Below are 19,397 nucleotides of genomic sequence, written 5' to 3'. Positions count from 1 at the left end.
ACAGCAGTGTCCTATGTCAAGAGGCAAGGAGGGACACGGAGTTCGTCTCTTCTACGGGAAGTCGAACCCATCATGAAGTGGGCACAGGAAAACCTGGTCAACCTGACAGCAGTCTTTATTCCCGGAATACAGAACTCCCAGGCAGACTTTCTTTCTCGCACTCAGGTGGACATCAACGAGTGGTCTCTCCACATCCAAACATTCCAATGGATCTTGTCTCTGGGAGTCAGTCCCCAAGTAGATCTTTTTGCTTCACAGCACAATACCAAGATGGAGAAGTTCTACTCGAGAGGTCATTGCAGTCAGGCGATCGGGACGGATGCCTTGACGGATCGGTGGAGTTTTCAGAGAGCATATGCTTTTCCCCCGATCCCAGTAATTCTGAGATTTCTACAGAGACTTCAAGCAGAAGAGGTCGAGGTGACACTAGTGGCCCCCTACTGGCCGAACAGACCATGGTTCCCTCTCCTGGTCCAACTGAGCTATCGGGACCCAGTACCTCTACCAGTCAGACCGGACCTTCTCTCTCAGGGTTCACTCCTACACCCCTGTCCGGCTCTGATGAAACTGACGGTCTGGTTCTTGAGAGGGAGAGGCTGGAATCCCTTGGTTGCGCCTCTGGAGTGATCTCCACGCTGATGAGCTCGAGAAGGGCAAGCACGAATAAAGTCTACGGAAGAATTTGGGCTAAATTTGTAGAATTCTCTACGGTCTCAGGCAGGTCCTTCAGGAATCCAGAAATCCAAGATGTATTGAGTTTTCTCCAAACAGGGTTAGATCTTCCCCTATCCGTAAGTTCATTGAGAGTTCAAATCTCGGCTCTGTCAGCCTTCTCTGGAATTTCGTGGGCAGTACACCCACTAGTCAAACAATTCTTTCGAGGGGCATCAAGATTGAGACCTCAAAGGAAGCCAAGATTTCCCAAGTGGGATCTCCCACTAGTCCTGGATTTTCTGAGTGGGCTCAGTACGTCGGGGCCTTCCCCGTCCTCTATAAAGGACTTTTCAGCTAAAGTGGCATTCTTGGTCGCTATCACCTCGGCCAAAAGAGTGTCGGAGATCGGGTCTCTTGGTCACAAAGAGCCATTCCTGACCTTCTTCCCGGATCGGGTGGTTTTGATACCCATGCTGGGTTCAAATCCGAAAGTTTCTTCTGTCTTTCATGAGAATCAAGAAGTTGTCCTTCCTACCTTCAGGTCTTCGGATTCCAATGAGACTCACCCTCTAGACATGGGCAAAATCCTTTCTGAATACATCCAGATGACGTCCCCCTTTAGACGTTCAGATCATTTGTTTATCCTGCACTCAGGCAGTAACAAGGGGAAAAAGGCTTCTGCCAGAACAATCGCGGCCTGGATCGTTCAGACAATTCAGCAGGCTTACAGGGCGAAGGGCTTGGCTCCTCCGCAAGCTGTGACAGCTCACTCTACCAGAGGGATGGCAGCTTCCTGGGCGGCAGCTCGTCACGTGGCTCCAGATGTCATCTGCAGAGCGGCCTCTTGGTCTTCTATACATACCTTTATGTCCCATTACTGTGTTGAGCCTGCATCTCTTTCCTCTGTGAATTTTGGTTTATCAGTTTTGTCAGTTGACGGGACAAATTAAAATGTATTTTTGTTCAGCATACCCACCCGTGTGGTCTGGCTAGTTATTTCCCACACGTAGGCTGCCATGGAGTCAGTCAGGAAAAAGGAAAATTTATTATCATACTTACCGTAATTTTCCTTTCCTGATGGACTCCATGGCAGACGGAGTTCCCACCCTGAAATTATGGAGTCGGGATAGTTACGGAACACCAGTACTGGGCGGTGAGTAAACCTTTATGGGTATGGGGTCCTATCAATGGAGAGGAGGCGGGATTAACCCACACGTAGGCTGCCATGGAGTCCATCAGGAAAGGAAAATTACGGTAAGTATGATAATAAATTTTCCTTTTTATTGGCGTTTTGGCTTTTTTTTTTAAAAGCCCATAAACTGCACTCTATGTTAGCCTATGTGTCCATGCACACATGGAAGTTTTTTAGTGTTAATGAGCAGTGGAGTTTATGGGCTTTTTTCTGAACGCCAGAAATTTGCGTTCAAAGTGGCGTTTTTCGGTGGGAAAAATGCTAAAAGACAGAAGATGCTCAAACGCAGCTCACCAGCGGTTTTTATTGTTTTTTTATCCATTGAAAAAAAAAAGCTACACTAAAAAACGCTAATAAAAGCTATTGCAAAAACTTTGAAAAGCTCCCTGCAAAGCTACTGGTGTTTATCGTTTTTTAGCTTCCAGTGTGCATGGAGCCTTATGGTCATTTGAAAGTCCAAATCTCTCTGGTGCTATAATGTAATACCGAGCTTGCTGAAGAAACATCACACAATTGGCCCAATGTTACGAATTGCGGCTAAGGTCTGCCAAAATCCAAAGTTTTCAACTGGCCAATCACCCCTGTTTCCCATAATGGGGAATCCAGGCTTTATACCAGGAATGGAGGGTGGAGCATTTAATAAACTTAAAGAGAAGGGTATTGTCCAGGTGTCACATTTTTTACAATCAGAAACCTGGCCAACTATTGATTTACTAATGAAACCTGGGGGGACTCTTGAATTAAATCTTTGGCAGGTGTTCCAAGTAAACCATTTTTTGAGATCTTTGGGGCCACCATTAAATTTCCGGCGACAATTAACAACATTAGAAGCCTATTGTGAAGATGAGGAACCACTATCTCGAGTGGTTTCTAAGATGTACGGCTGCTGAATACCCCTCAGGGGGACTTTGATGCCAGGAATTAGTAAGTGGGAAAGAAACCTGGGGAGGATTTTTATGCCAACTCAGCATAAACACATCATCTTTTTGTCATTGAATTCCTCGGTTTGTACACAAACCCAGGAATCCAATTATAAACTTCTAACTCAATGGTATTACACCCCAGTAAGGCTGCATACATTTTATTTAGAAACCCCAGAATGCTGTTGGAGATGTGGAGTGGAGCGAGGAACGTTGCTGCATATATTCTGGTCTTGTGAAAAAGTTCAACAATACTGGTTGGAGGTCCAGAGAATTTCCCCAAAATTTACAGAATTTCCCATACCAGATGATCCTGCTTTTTTCCTGCTCCATTGTTCACAGATCCCGGTGCTGACTTATAAAAAATCGGTGTTGTGCCATCTGATTAATGCTGCTAAAAGCGGAGTAACCTTACAGTGGAGAGATACCAGAACACCCTCCATCGTGAGATGGCTCAACAGAGTACGAGAGATAGGAGCTATAGAAGATTTGGTCCTTTCAACTCAAAATAAAAGAGAACAGTATGTTGAAACATGGACAGGATGGAATCTATTTATGTACTCTGAGGAGGGGAAGAGAATGCTAGGGGAGAAAAGTATGGAGTGAGGAATCCTCGGCATGGGGCTCGTACCTGTACATGAGATACAATAAGAAGAAGACAGTCACTCCATCTCTTGAGAGGGTTTTTTTTTGGGGGGGGGGGTTGTGGGGGAAATTATTATTATTAATTTTTTGGGAAAGGGAGGGGTATGTAAGGAAGGGGAAATAAAGAGGTAAGGGTGAATGACGGTACTAAATTTAGAGATGTGGGTAAGGTGGATTTAGATGTTATTTTTTATTTTTTTGCATATACTATAGGGAAAGAGAGATATAGATATGTTTCTTGGGTTGTAATATGATTATGTATAATCTTTTTATCTTCATATCCCGGTGGTCCGTCCAGGCCCCCCTGGACCGCCAGCCTCCCAATGGCGCTCCCCAGACTGCCTCCCCACCGAACAGCAGCACAGCCTGGGATCCCCAAAGGTGGGAACACAGTCACTCACCGGGTTCCCATCGCCGTTCAGACACTACGGGCCAGCATGGCTCTGGAGCCAGGAACATCGCATGGCACGCACGCCCCGGCCAGGTAGGCCACAATGCTGGGGTGCCGCGATGTGGCCACCCTAAAGGTGGGTGCCACACTGGACGAAGAAGAACCCAGAACTAATGGTGTCTGTCTCATAAATACCCCTCCCCAGCATACACAGCGAGGTCAAACCCCCCTGATTGGCTGCTGAGAAAGAGCACCCAAACCTTGACTCCACTGCTGCCACCTGCAGCACCAGGGCTGGAAGAACACCCCAACGCAACAGAATATCCTACAGCACAGCCAAGCTGAGACAGAGACCCTGTTTTGCACTTAACAATCTGGATCAGAGTCTAACTACAGTCTGATCTAACCTTAAATTTAACTAGCACCGGTACTATAAAGTACACAGGCGCTACATAGATATAGGAAGATCTTTAAATATCAGGAAGAACCACCTACAGTAGTTAGGAACATACACCTGGTATGAAGATCGATTCTTGCTAATGCTCAGGATATATAGAGAAATATAATTGCACAATACCATTTAAAATAAATTGAAGAGTGCACATTTTCCACATCTTGTAATTATTGCAAGTACAATCTCCAAATTACGAGCTCCTCGCCTTCTCACCGCTAACTCAGAGTGTACGAGGCACTGGAAGTAACATCATCGGCTCCACCTGACGTGTTGTGTCACTTGTCATGTGACATCTTCAAGGGATCCCTTGAAGTCACGTGACAAGTGACGCAACGAGTCTGGCAGAGTCGGCGAGGATCCCGGGCCTGTATAAAGTATTGTAATGCTGTTTCTCCTGAGCTCCTTCCCAACTGTGACCTGTCAAGATGAGGAGGAGACTGGAAGGCAACCTGCAAGATGAAGAGGCCAGAAGGCAGCCTTCAAGCTGAGGAGGAGCCTGGGAGGCAGACCTGCATCTGAGGTCTATGTGTTGAAGGAAGGAGAGGATTGTACTGTGGACCCAGGGAATGAGTAAACAAACATTTATTTCTGGGGATGAGAGTGTGCTAGTAGGGGGTAAGAAGAAAAGGATTTGTTCTAGGTGGGTGGGAATTGTCCTGAAAGAGGGAAATCTGGGGGGTTTAGGGAGAGAGCATTTGACCTGGGAGGGGGGATGGGACTGGCAAAGATTTGTGCCAGGAGAGGGGATTTCAGCAGTGGGAGGAGGGGGGTATTTTTGTTTGGGGAATATTTTGGCCTGCAAAGGGAATTTGTGTTTAGGGGTAAACATAGAGAGTACTGCTTAATTTCTTTTTTTTTTTAGGGGGGTGGGTTTGCTGACACATAATGCTCATACATTTTGGGGACAAGGGGGCACAGTTTGGCATCTTCGCCCTGGGCACTAGATCATCCTGTCCCGGCACTGCCCATGGCATACATTTGTTTGCTGTAAAGATTGAACATTGAAATAGTGCTGATTTGTGCTTTTTTTAAAGTGCTCTAGGTATCCTTCAGCACAAAAAATAAAAATCAGCTTACTGAGCAATGAAGTGCTTGTGCTCAAGCAAAGCAGCAGTGTTCAAGAAGCCCCTTACACCATGTTGTTGGGGCACAGAGACAGCATATGCCTCTTTGAACAAAATCTTCTCATACGACTTGCAGGGAGGGAGGGGGTATGCTAGAGAATTGACTCTCCGGTCATTCAAATTCGAATGCACATTGCAATGTGCTTTTACTAGTAATTTTTTCAGTTGGTGACAGGGTCCCTTTAAATTCTGCACATGCATATTTAGGCATGCACACTGAGATACACGCAATGCAATGTGTATACAGTATCAGTATGCACTTCACTGATAGGTTGAATCATAAAACTTGGATTTTATATTTATGTGCACCTTTTGGCACTTGAGAAGTAAGATAATTTATATAGGGATAGGGATTGGGATTTATATCCATTTGTATGCACTATTTGGCATTGTATAGCAGAGCTTTTTTTCTCAGAAAATAGATGCAGGAACTCAACCACGACCCCATTCAGATTTCACAAACAGCAGAAGGGTCTTAAAGGGGCATTAAATACCAGGATTGCATTACATACATAGTGCAGAATTCAGGTGATTACACACAGAGTGCAGAGCTGTCACTTGAAAAAAAAGAAACCGGACTTCTGTGTTTACAAGTGATTGTGGTGAGCGGGCACCAAAGGGTCTGAGCCAGAGGTGGTGGAACTGAGTTCCCCCAAGTTCCCCCTGAAAAAAAGCCCCGATTAAGGGAATGTTATATATATATATATATATATATATATATGAGAAAGGGGAGCACTGTATGTATTTTGAGCATATGATTATTATATCTTTGTGATATTCTTGCAACATATCTCCCAACTTTCTGAGATGAGAAAGCAGGACACCTTTTACTGCAAGGTATGAAGGCAAATGACATGCCTCCAGTTACACATAGTTATATACTGTATTTAGGTTGAAAAATTACACTAGTCCATCTACTTTAACCAGAAAAAAAGGCAATAGCGAACACCACTACTGTATATACAATCCTATACTCAAAGTTGATCCAAAGGAAGGCAAAAAAAAACATGATCCAATATGCTTCAGTGGGGGAAAAAATGTATTTCTGAACGCCCAGGAGGCAATCGAATATTCCCAGGATCAACTACCCCTTGTGTTATTACCTCTATATATTAGTATCTACTTATATTGTGTGCATTTCAGAATGCATCCAGCTCTTTTTTTAAACAATTTACTGAGCTGAAAAAACTAGTTCTTGAGTCTATTCCACATTTTCACAGCTCTTTCTGTGACAAAGCCTTTCCTTATGTGAAGGTTACATTTATTTTCCTCCAGACATAAAGATTTTTTCCTTGTCCTCTGTAATGACCTGAAAAGAGCTATTTTATCTAAGAGAAGATCCCAAAACATGGCCCCTTGGGAGTACTTGAGAATTAAGGTTGAGAACCACCACTCTAATCTATCCTCATAGCTGAGCTCCTCCATGCCTCTTATCATTTTGGTTGCCCTTTTCTGCACGTTCTCCAGTTCTCTGATATCCTTTACGCTGGAGGGGGTGATACTGCTACCTAGACATGTTTTACCTTAATGCAGGGAATGCATTAAGGTTAAAACTGCCATGCCTTTTAGAAGCCCTTTAAGCTGTTCCTGATTACAGATATTTTATTGTATATCTAAAAAAAATACCTCCACACAAATCACTTTGCCAAGCATAAAACAATACATAAAAACATCACTTATGGACTAGTGAAAGATTGCAGTTTCAATGTTATCTAATATCCATTTAACAGCATTCAAGAACTGCGCATGTTAGGTTTAGTATAATTATTAATTCCTAAATTTCCTTTAACAATACAATTTGTAGTATGTAAATTTGCATAACTAAATGTTAGGAAAGCAATTTCATACCATTAAGTCCTCTGTTGGTGTTTCAGACTGTTCCTGGAGATGACCCCAATGGTTTGAAAAGAGCAGATGGAAATTTCATAGAGGATATGTCACATGAAGCCACTGTCTATCTGTAAACAGCACACATCGTGGTTACAGCTCTTTCACTGTCTGGTCACTTCTCTTTTTTTTTCATTTGCATCTATTACAAATACATTTCAAAATGTAGGTGAATTTATTTTGGACACATTTTCTCATGCAGCAGAAAATATGAAAACTTCCAGCTATTGGGACTGTACACAGTCTGTTGGCATTTCCAAATTGTTTTATATGAGAGAAGTTGTTAAAAAGCAGCCTACTAATCTAAGGAGAGAATATTAGAGGTGGAGTCAATTCCTCGAATATATTTTAAAATTAATTGTTTGAAAATATTTTATGTTACCGAAATATTCTTTCCCTAGATCGAAAGTATAAGTATAACATAGTTTTGGTTTATTTTTTCATTCTTATTTTTCTTCATTTTTTCCCATCTAATTCGCCAAGAGAGATTGTTTTGGAATTGGGGGGAAAATGGATGGAGGAGATGCTATGCATCTCTGGAAACGACTTGACCCAGATATGGTATAGGGAAAGTTGGAGGGTTATTTAGGAATTTACCGTATTCATAGAATTGAAAGATATGACTTTTGGTGTGATTCATAATGTTAGTTACTGTGAATTTGAACATGAGTTAGGGGATGACTGGGGATGGGAAAGTACGAGTAATTCCTCGATTTCAGTTAGGTTGGTTTACAGAAATTTGTGATTTTTGTTGTATTCTTTATCTCAGGCTAATGAATGATTCTTTGATTTGGACCAAGGTATTATTAGAAAGAGTATACTACTAAATATGTCATTGTGTAATGCAATATAATGACTTTTTGTTGTATTATATGGAATTTACCGTCTATATTTTTAAAATAAACTTAAACTTGAATGAAAAAAAAAAAAAGCAGCCTACTTTATTAAACAAATAATTATCCAATATAAGTGCTCATGATGAGCAAAAATTATATATATACATCCATTTATAAATCAAAGCAAAAAGTCCATATACTGAATGTACCAATGAAATATTCAACCATCAAAGGTAATAGAAGTGTCACTTATGCCTCCACCACCAGAAGACAAATGGCGCTTACCTTTTATGATTTGACCTCTGAGTGAACAGTAAGTCAAACTGCGCCTGTCCCCTTCAGGGGTTAATCCTCACTGGATGCTCATCTCACATAAACACTCCATATGGAAATATATGAACATAGAAGCCAAGCGAGAAAACCAATAGTGTTCTCCATTTCTTAAAATGTAATGCTACGAATGAGTAACATGCCACTCACAAAATCCTGCACTGACACAGTGCTAAATGAAAGAGCTCACACAGCTGTGAACATTCGTAAATTAGAAAAAAATCACAATTTGAAATTTCGAAGTTAGGAAATTCGAAAATCGAAATTAGAAAAGTGGAAATTCGAAAATTCTAATTTCGGAATATAGAAATGTAAGAAATTTTGAAATTCAAAAATTCAAAATTTGGAAATCCGAGAATTCAAAATGTGGAAATTTGAAGAATTCAAAATTTGGAAATTTGAAGAATTCAAAATTTGGAAATTTGAAGAATTCAAAATTTGAAAATTAGAAATTTAAAAAGTAAAAATGAAAATCTGAAAATTTGAAAGAATGAAAATCCGAAAATCTGAAATAATAACTAATAATAACTTATCTATTGCTAACTATAAAATTATAGGTATTGAAATTTCCTTTCAAATTTGGCTGTTAGTGAATGTAACGAATGCAAATTTATCCGAAGTTACGAATTATCCAAAATAACAAATGTCGCATCTAAACGAATGGAACGTAACAATCTAATAATAATAACTAATAATAATAATAAAAACTTTTTATTATTATTTATTATTAATTTGTTTCATTTCATTTGTTTGGATGTGGATATTATTTTGGATAATTCGTAACTTTAGATAAATTTGTATTCGTTACATTTACATTTTAAAGGAAATTCCAATACCTATAATTTAAAAGGTATTATTAGTTTGTTATTATTTCGAATTTTATTGATTTTCTTTCTTCTTTCAGATTTTCAAATTTTTGAATTTTCAAAAATTCAAAATTTGAAAATTTTAAATTTGAAAATTCTAAAGTTAAAAATCTGAAATTCGAAAATCAGAAATTTGAAAATTCGAAAATGAAAATAATTCATAAAGCGGAAATTTGTTAGGAAAGTCGAACATTTAAAGTTAGGAAATGCGAATATTCAAATCTCGAAAAATTCTATAATTGGAAATTTTCTGAAATTCGATAATTTGACATTTCCATAATTCAAGATTTCAGAATATCGAAATTACGGAAAATTTGGAAAATTGAAATATATCAGTATTGGAAATTCAAAAATTCTAAATTAGAAAATTCAAAAATCGGAAATTCGAGAATTCGAAAATCGGAAAAATTAGAAAATTAGAAATTCGAAAAGCGGAAATTCGATAATTCCTAACTTCTTAATTTCTGAAAAAAGCAAAAACCTACAGCGTACAACGTAACAGACAAAAGACAGCAGTTTCCGGGAGGCCTCCTATGGAAGCAGAGTTTTTTTGTTTTTCGTGTGACATTTTTTTGGTGAATGGGTAGGGGTACTATGAACTTAATACCCATTCACATAAGGGGGGCGGGATCTCGGGCCCCCCACCTGCAGAGCCAGGTTTGTGGGACTGAGGCCCTTGACCCCTGTGACGAGATCCTTTCTCGCCCAGGTCCTGCTCTCCCGACACTCCTCTGCTACCAGTGAGTCAGCTTGCAGATTGCAACGTCTGATGGTCCAGTCATCCAAGGTTCCGGGATCCGAATTACAGCTATGTGCCATTCGGACCCATTGAGAACAAACACCAGGCAGGCTGTATGTAAGTTCCAACAGGACTCTTTATTTTCAAATACACAGCACACTTTTATACAGAATTTGGAACATCCCACTCCCAACAACCGCTTTCCTATTGGTCAATTGTAAAGTATATCCAGTCTTCACTCAAGTCCTCCTTGACCATGCAAATGAGGACTTGAAATTGTCAACAGGGATTGGTCCAATAGCTTGGATAGAAAGACTTGTGTATTGAGACAGAAGCCCCAGGGGGTAATCAATGTACACAATAACCCGGTCTACTTAATTACTACCTCTGAGAGGTTACATTGCTTTAGACAATAGAATGCTAATTCAATACAGCTGACAGGAGGCTTCTGACCTTTAGAACAATAAACACATACATCTAGATTCAATTAACCTTCAATCCATAGTTTTTAGCCAGACGGAGCGTCTCCGACACCCGCTCTTAACCTGCAGAACACAATAAAAGGTATTTCTCTAGCTGGTTCCACTTAGCATTTCAATAACCGGTGTCCTTGCATTGAATGTCCCTCTCCTGTGTAACAGATGTCAAGTAGAAACACTTTAATATCTCAAGATCCATGACATTACTTCCCCTGGGAAACAGTCCAACAGCCGCAGTGGGACCCAAACGGGTCAACTCGAGGATGTTGGAAAAATAGTCTTAAAGTTCCAGGACTGTCTGCTGGGATGACCCATCTGCCTTCCTGTTTTGAGGTCCTGGCCCATAATCGGACGGCAAGAGGCTTGCATTCAGTCCTCTCCAAAAGCCCCTGTCCCGGCTAGGTCTGTCACACATCTCCCCCTTTGACAGGAGACTAACACTGGGAGAGACCCCAATTCCGGTACCCACCCAGTACCCCAGATAACTTGTCCCAAACAGAGCATTACTCACCCAGCCAATCTCTGCCTCTCTCAGAGAACACGCCTGCCGCTGGGGAGAGGCCTGGACTGGCCCTTCTCCCTGGAGTCCTTTCAGCCGCTGGAGAGAAGACAGGGTGGCTGGGCTCAGTTCATCATGCCGTTGGGAATCTGGGCCAACTGGCCACCATTCCTGGGGTATACCAGTGGAGACTGCAGTCCCATCCACTGATGCTAGGTAAAAATCCCCCGGTGCTTGCAAAGCAAAGCCGACATCCTCCTGTCTCAGTGCCGCACCATGTTCTGGGGTTGTGTCCGTGGAGATCGCAGTCCCATCCACTACCACAGGAACCCCCTCTCCTGTTAGTTGAGAGCAGAGGCCTGGGGCACTCTGCTCTGTTGCCAGCTCTTCCGCTGGGTTGCTGTGAGTGGAGACCACAGTCCCATCCACCGATATCCGCTCAAGCTGTAGTGGGGTGCAGCCGCCAGTAGCATCCTGTCCTGCTGCCAGTGATTCAGCTGGGAGTACGAGCTTTACCACCTCAGCTTGTTGCTGGGGAGGGGGGCCAACCGCCCCGGCTCCCTGGAACTCCACAGTTGGTCCCAGTGCTGGGCAGAGATGGCTAGCATTCTGCCCTGTTGCCAGCACTTCTGCTGGGGGTGCATAATCCATAACATCCTCTGAACAGTCCATACACTCTGTAATCTGTGGCTGGGGAGTGATCGCCATCTTCTCACCCTGAGCCTCCGGAACTGCCACAGGGGTGGGGCAGAGGTCTTGATCCCTCTGTCCGGTGACCAGCGCTTCAGCTGGGGAAGTTCCTTGTAACTCCACAAATACTGTCCTTGGTGCTGGGCAGAGCACAGTGAAGTTTGGCCCTGATACCAGCTCTTCTGTTGGAGGCTCCCCAGGTTGTTCTTCCTCAGCAGAAAAGTCTATCAAATCCCCTGTCTCTACAACTGGTGTCTGGGGATAGAGGTTCACCATCTCCTGTCCATGGAACCCAGAAGATGCTATGGGTACTGAGCAGAGGTTAGCAGAGCTCGGCCCTGCGGTCAGCACTTCAGCTTTGGGAATGGCAAGCTCCCGATTTTCCACTGCTGATTCATCAGCCAGGATTTCATCACTGTCAGCTGATATTTCCTCATAGTCCCAGGTAAAGGGAACCTCACCCTGCTGCTGAGCGGAGTCTAGCAGCTGTTTGTAGGCGATTTCCAGTTCCCATTCCTGAGCGGCCAGGAATTCCAAATCTTCCTGTAACCAGTGCACTTCCGGAACATTCAGTCTTCGCTCTCTGTGCTCCATTATTTCCTCCCAACGCCACTCCCGATCGCTCCCAAAGTTGGGATCCCTGGACATCCTCCAATACAACAATCCCAGGCCATCATAGTCAAAGCCTTCCGTGGGGCTGTCATCCGCTGACCACGGGCACTCTTGGACTACATACCACCGGAGGGCTCTGTAGCTCTCGTCCAACCGCATCTCTTCCCGGATCAGCCTGCTTAACTCTGCTGTCCACTCCTGCTTTGGTTGTTCCCCCAATAACAGCATCCGTACTTCATACTGTGACCAGTACCTTACATGGATGGAGGGGAGAGCTTTTCCCTGGTGTCGCTGCTCGCGGGCTAGCGCTTCTTTCCAGAGTTCGCAGCGGATCGAATCAGACCATCCAAGCAGGACCTCCTCTGATACTGGTCCTCTGCGCTGTATCTGCTTCTCTCGCAACCTCCTTCTGAATTCCTCTTCCATGGTTACTGATATCTGTACCTCTCCTCTTCTTTCATTTGGTGCTGCTTCTTTAGGCGTTGTTACCGATCGCCGTATTTCTGCAATTCTCAGCTCCTGTTGCCGCTCTCGTTCTCTCTGTTGTCGCTCTCGTTCTCTCTCATCCTGCCACTGGAGGTCTCTAATGGTATTCTGTATGGCGGTCTCTGATGGGTTCGCACCATATAATGCCAACCGCTGTTGAACTCGCTGCTGGAACAAGTCTTCAACTGACCGGGGTCCTGCATCACCATCCCTCTGATCCATCTCGGCTGGCGCAATGATCAGGGTGGCCTTGTTCTTCCCACCGGTCCCTCCACGGCTCTCAAGCAAGTCTTTTAGCATGGTTCTCCTCCAGGCTGCATAGCTGGTCATTCATGGTGGTGGTTTGGAGTTGTCCCAGTAACTGGAGAGCAAATCCCACCGCTGCCAACCAATGTGACGAGATCCTTTCTCGCCCAGGTCCTGCTCTCCCGACACTCCTCTGCTACCAGTGAGTCAGCTTGCAGATTGCAACGTCTGATGGTCCAGTCATCCAAGGTTCCGGGATCCGAATTACAGCTATGTGCCATTCGGACCCATTGAGAACAAACACCAGGCAGGCTGTATGTAAGTTCCAACAGGACTCTTTATTTTCAAATACACAGCACACTTTTATACAGAATTTGGAACATCCCACTCCCAACAACCGCTTTCCTATTGGTCAATTGTAAAGTATATCCAGTCTTCACTCAAGTCCTCCTTGACCATGCAAATGAGGACTTGAAATTGTCAACAGGGATTGGTCCAATAGCTTGGATAGAAAGACTTGTGTATTGAGACAGAAGCCCCAGGGGGTAATCAATGTACACAATAACCCGGTCTACTTAATTACTACCTCTGAGAGGTTACATTGCTTTAGACAATAGAATGCTAATTCAATACAGCTGACAGGAGGCTTCTGACCTTTAGAACAATAAACACATACATCTAGATTCAATTAACCTTCAATCCATAGTTTTTAGCCAGACGGAGCGTCTCCGACACCCGCTCTTAACCTGCAGAACACAATAAAAGGTATTTCTCTAGCTGGTTCCACTTAGCATTTCAATAACCGGTGTCCTTGCATTGAATGTCCCTCTCCTGTGTAACAGATGTCAAGTAGAAACACTTTAATATCTCAAGATCCATGACAACCCCAAAGCACCCTCCCCATGTTGAGTGCAAGTGGCCTGGTGCTGTTCAGGGGGGCGCTCGCTTAGCCCCCCTTTCATGGCCTGCCAGGCTGCTGGCTTGGATAAGGGTCTGGTATGGATTTTGGGGGGACCCCATGACAAATTTATTTTACATTTTGATGTGGAGCTCCCCTTAAAATCTATGCCAGACCCAAAGGACCTGGTATGGATTTTGGGGGGACCCCACCCTGTTTTTTTTTCTTTTTAATTCTGGCATGGAGTTCCAATCTAATAATAATAAATATGTTTTATTATTATTATTATTAATTTGTTCCATTCCATTTGTTTAGATGCGGCATTCGTTATGTCAGATAATTCTTAACTTCAGATAATTTTGTACTTGCTACATTTACTAACTGCCAAATTTGAAATTAAATTCCAATACCTATAATTTAATAGTTATTATTATTTAGTTATTTAGAATTTTTTCAGATTCTCAGATTTTTGAATTTTACGATTTTCGAAATCTCCATATTTCCAATTTTTTTTCTGAATTTCCGAAAAAAGCAAAAAAAACTACAGTGTACAACGTAACAGCCAAAAGAGCAGTCGTTGGGGAGGCCTCCTATGGAAGCAGAGTTTTTTTTGTTTTTCGTGTGACACTTTTTTTTTTTTAACCACTTCAGCCCCGGACCATTTGGGTGGCCAAAGACCAGGCCACTTTTACGATTCTGCACTGCGTCGCTTTAACTGACAATTGCGCGGTCATGCGACGTGGCTCCCAAACAAAATTGGCGTCCTTTTTTTTCCACAAATAGAGATTTCTTTTGGTGGTATTTGATCACCTCTGCGGTTTTTATTTTTTGCGCTATAAACAAAAATAGAGAGACAATTTCTAAAAAAAATTCAATATTTTTTACTTTTTGCTATAATAAATATCCCCAAAAAAATATATAAAAAAATATTTTTTTCCTCAGTTTAGGCCGATACGTATTCTTCTATATATTTTTGGTAAAAAAATTGCAATAAGCGTTTGAATGGTTTGCGCAAACGTTATAGCGTTTACAAAATAGGGGGTAGTTTTATGGCATTTTTATTAATTATTTATTTTTTACTAGTAATGGCGGCGATCAGTGATTTTTTCATGACTGAGACATTATGGCGGACACATCGGACACTTTTGACACATTTTTGGGACCATTGTCATTTTCACAGCTATCAGTGCTATAAAAATGCACTGGTTACTGTGAAAATGACACTGGCAGTGAAGGGGTTAACCATTAGGTGGAACTGTAGGGGTTAAGTTTTCCCTGCATAGTGTTTCTTACTGTAGGGGGTGTGTGAAAATTCCTGCCAAAACTTCACTTTCGACGTATGCTGTCGTTTACTGTGCATCGTATATGCCTTATGGATGCTTCCGCTGAGGACCATATGTCATACACAAATCTGTTTTTCTGCTAAACATGCATTCCTCGTCTTCGTCCTGAAGAAGCCCCACGGCGAAACGTGCGTTGGCGACTTCTGAGGAATATACAGTGGCTAATAATAATAATTTTTTGTATTATTTCTGTATTTGTTTTTGTATTTATATGCTATCAAATTAAACTTTTTTAACCTACTTCCTTGGCCTTAAAGTCTGACCATCAATGTCCACTAGTTAGATATTGTTTCCTCTCTTTAATACTTTACAGATGTGGCCCATGTGAGTGCTATCCTTACGTTTCCTTCCAATTTTTTCATTTTCTTCCTCCCTTCTCCCTTAATATCTATCTAATTCCTCTTTTCCCTCTTTTTTCTTGCAATTCTATCTCTCCTCCCTTCTTTTGCCCCTCATCTATTCCCCCTCCTACTCTGAATCAATTACTGTAGGGGGGATGTCACATGGCACTGATGTCCACTTCGAATACTTTCACTTTAAGCATTATTAAAATTACCGCTCCTGAAAAAAAACAGTTGTTTTTTTTAAAAAAAATTGCATTAATACATGTCCTCTGTGGCAGGACCCGGGTTCCTATACACTTTTCATGGCAATAACTTGCCTATTAGCCTTTAAAATGAGCACTTTTGATTTTTTATGTTCGTGTCCCATAGACTTTAAGGTCTGATGTCCACGGACGTTTTAAAAAATGGGCTGTAAAGCTAGTACAGACGCCAGGAAAAAAGCGGCGTTTTTAACGGGATTTTTTCCGCGTTTTGCATTGAATTCAATGCACGTTTTGCCATGCTAGTTTTCAGCCGCGTTTTTCTGTCTCTATTCAAAATCAATGGTTCCCTATGGGAGCCCATTGATTTGAATAGAGGTTGCACCAGAAGTCGGATCAAGATGATCCGACTTGCGGGGCGACTGGTGTGCGGAGAATCTTGAAGGGGAACCCCGCACAAATTTTAAAAAAAATTGCATGAGGTTCCCCCACAGGATGATACCAGACCCCTCGGTCTGGTATGGATTTTAAGGGGAACACCTACGTCGAAAAACTGCGTGGGGTTCCCCCAAAATCCATACCACAACCTTTATCTGAGCACGCCGCCTGGCCGGTCAGGAATGGGGGTGGGGACGAGCATCGCCTTCTGACCACCCGGAGCATGCTGGGACTGTGACGTCATAAGAGGCCCATATAAATCATCGCGGACCGCACACCCGGAATTACAGCGGGAGGGAGCGTCGTGGCAACATCGGAAGAAGAAGGCAGAAGGCGTCGAGGAAGACCGGACCGGGCTGGCAGCTGCTAGTAAAAAAGCTGCAAGAAGATAGCGACAGCCAGCCCCGAAGAAGGCACCTGAGAGTGGGAGAAGAACCGGGGAGAGCGGAGAAGACCCCCGAAGTCAGAAGAAGACCCCCGGAGAGCGGAGAAGACCCCCAGAGCTGGCTAATGAATTGTTTTAAAAACCTGTGTTGTGTATTTATTTTATTGACACTTTTTCCTCCCTGTGAATGGGTAGGGGTACGATGTACCCCATACTCATTCACGTAGGGTGGGGGCCCCCTTATTAAAGGGGGCTCCCAGATTCCGATAAGCCCCCCGCCCGCAGACCTAGACAACCAACGGCCAGGGCTGTTGGGAAGAGACCCTTGTCCCCATCAACATGGGGACAAGGTGCTGTGGGGTGGGGGGGCGCAGTGCCCCCTGCCCCAAAGCACCCCCCCCCATGTTGAGGGCATGTGGCCTGGTACGGCCCAGGAGGGGGGGCGCTCACTCGATCTTGATCCGATTTCTTGATCCGACTTGATCTTATATGATCTTGATCCGACTTCTGGTGCGACCTCTATTCAAATCAATGGGCTCCCATAGGGAACCATTGATTTTGAATAGATAAAGAAACGCAGAATGAGGCTTACAGCTCTAACGCTGGAGCTTCAGAACGCACTGGTCCTGGGTTTCTTTTGCAGCTTAAAAATGGCTCAGCCATTTACAGGTCAAAAACTTCATGGTGAGCATGAGACCGCAAGCTAACATGAAGAGCCGTTTTTAAGCTGCAAAAAACGCTCAGAAAAGTGGCTGTAAAAACGTCCGTGGACATGAGGCCTAATAAGGTTTCAAACTTTTTGCCTGTTCGCATGTTTCAAACTGTTTTGGTGAAGGAATAAGATTGCACTTTCTGGATAACAAGTCTACTGCAGAAATAATTCTGTTGGTGTTGGCTGTTTTTTGGAATTTAAACACCTGTGTTTTGTTTTTTCTGCTTCCACGTTATTGGGACCTTATTTAATCATTGACTTCATCAGTTAGTGATAATTGGACATATAATTCGAGATTTTCCTAGCTTGTGACGGAAAATATTAATTATATGAAGACAGGAGGCGAGTATCTTATGCATTATCTTTCTTTAATAATGCCCATAGCAGAAATACAGTAAACATTTATTGTAACTTAAAAAATTCAAAGAACTACCCTTCCCAGCAGTCCCTGGGCCAGTGTAGCCCCTCCCAGACCGTAGCCTATATAAGGGACTGTCTGAGGTAACCTATTCCTCTTTCTTCATGCGAATTCGTGTAAACAGGAACCGAAAGTCCAATTAGACATCTCCGCAGCTGCCGGGAACCTTCCGACCGGAACACAACATCTGAATCTGGAGGAAACGAAAGGACAAGGCCAACACGGACCAACTTCATCCAGACCAACTTCATCCCAACGGGGACTATAGGAAACCCAAACCATTCGGAGCCGACCGGTCAGTTGTCCTCAGGAACATGGACCAACGGATTCAGTCAACGGCATCCCGACTCCGGATCCGGAACGCAGTAGGAACCTCCATCTGCGGTGAACTAAACCCATGGATCGAAACGGACAGCAATCCCAACGGGGATAGTGAAAACGAACTCCCGGGGCGTACCAGCCTCCGACTTGCAGGGTGCGTGGTTCATCAGTCTAGAACGAGAGAGAGACAACCTCGTGACAGGGTTGGGTTTGGGAGGGAAGATACTCGCCTCCTGTCTTCATATAATTAATATTTTCCGTCACAAGCTAGGAAAATCTCGAATTATACATCAGACAGGAGGCTCATATCTTATGCAAGTTCAAAGCTATAACAATGCATATGACCAATAACAATCAAAATAATCCACAACACTGACATAGATATGTGTACCTCCTGTTCAAAGCGGGATTGGCGGAAAAGCGGTCGCTGACAACAGTCCGCCGCTATAGTAAGTCACAGAGGAAACCGGGAAGAGGATTAACGTAGGAAACGGGGAGTTGAAAGACTTGCGAAGATCGCAGCGAGGCTGTCAAGGACATATAAGTCTGTAGACAGCGGACCACATACAGTTGTGGATGTGCGGGGAAGAACGGGTAGAAAACCGATCGAAGTACCGTCTGGTCCAACGCACGACGGAAAAGGACTTGAGTCTCTGAGGCGAGGAATGACGCCTGGATATGTCCAAAGCCTTGACGTCTGACCCACGATGATGGAAATCAGACACAAGAAGACAGTAAGCTCGAAAGACAGTAACCTCAAAACAGAGTGTCAACGTCCCCCAGCCCGAGAACATGATCATGACCTTGGAAAAATCCCAAGTGTGCTGGTACATTGGCGATTCAAACTTAACGCCTTCAAAATTGACACACCAACGGATCCAAAGAGTCCGCCAGATAATTGGCTATTACAGACCCTGGCGCTTGAACGGGGTCGACCCGTCGTTGATCACACCAAGTAACCCAGAGTCCCCAGGTAGATCGAGATGCCGATCTAGTCCTGGGCCCAGTCCAAGGCAGGGAATCCCTAGCTGTTCCCGAAAGGTCGTAGTCTGCGACCGGAACCCCGATACTAACCATGTGAGGAGAGGTAGGATGTGCTTCGTGAGTAGAGGGTGCAGATCCCCGTTCGGACCAGCGAGGAGGTGGGGGGAATGAGGAAACAAACTGGGGAGTTCCACCGTCATCCTCAGAAGGAGGGGAAACCATGGCTGCGTCGGCCACCACGGAGTGAACCGCACGACTGATGCCCTCCGGCTCGCTAAGTGAAGGAGGACCCTGAGGGTCACCG

At 43.7% G+C, this 19,397-nt stretch overlaps 1 protein-coding gene across 1 annotated transcript in view; it reads right to left on the bottom strand.

Annotated features, from left to right (window-relative positions):
* Positions 1-8,170, bottom strand: part of LOC120927071 (transmembrane protein C1orf162 homolog) — a 68,000-nt gene extending 59,830 nt beyond the window's left edge. Inside the window, exon 1 of the mRNA XM_040337499.1 lies at positions 7,229-8,170. The gene's annotated coding sequence lies outside the window, so the exon portion shown is untranslated. The remainder of the gene's footprint in view (positions 1-7,228) is intronic.
* Between the last annotated feature and the right edge of the window lie 11,227 nt (positions 8,171-19,397).

The sequence above is a fragment of the Rana temporaria genome, chromosome 2 (genome assembly GCF_905171775.1).
Source record: "Rana temporaria chromosome 2, aRanTem1.1, whole genome shotgun sequence".
NCBI classification, from domain to species: domain Eukaryota; kingdom Metazoa; phylum Chordata; class Amphibia; order Anura; family Ranidae; genus Rana; species Rana temporaria.
This window is presented reverse-complemented; position numbering and strand designations above follow the sequence as displayed.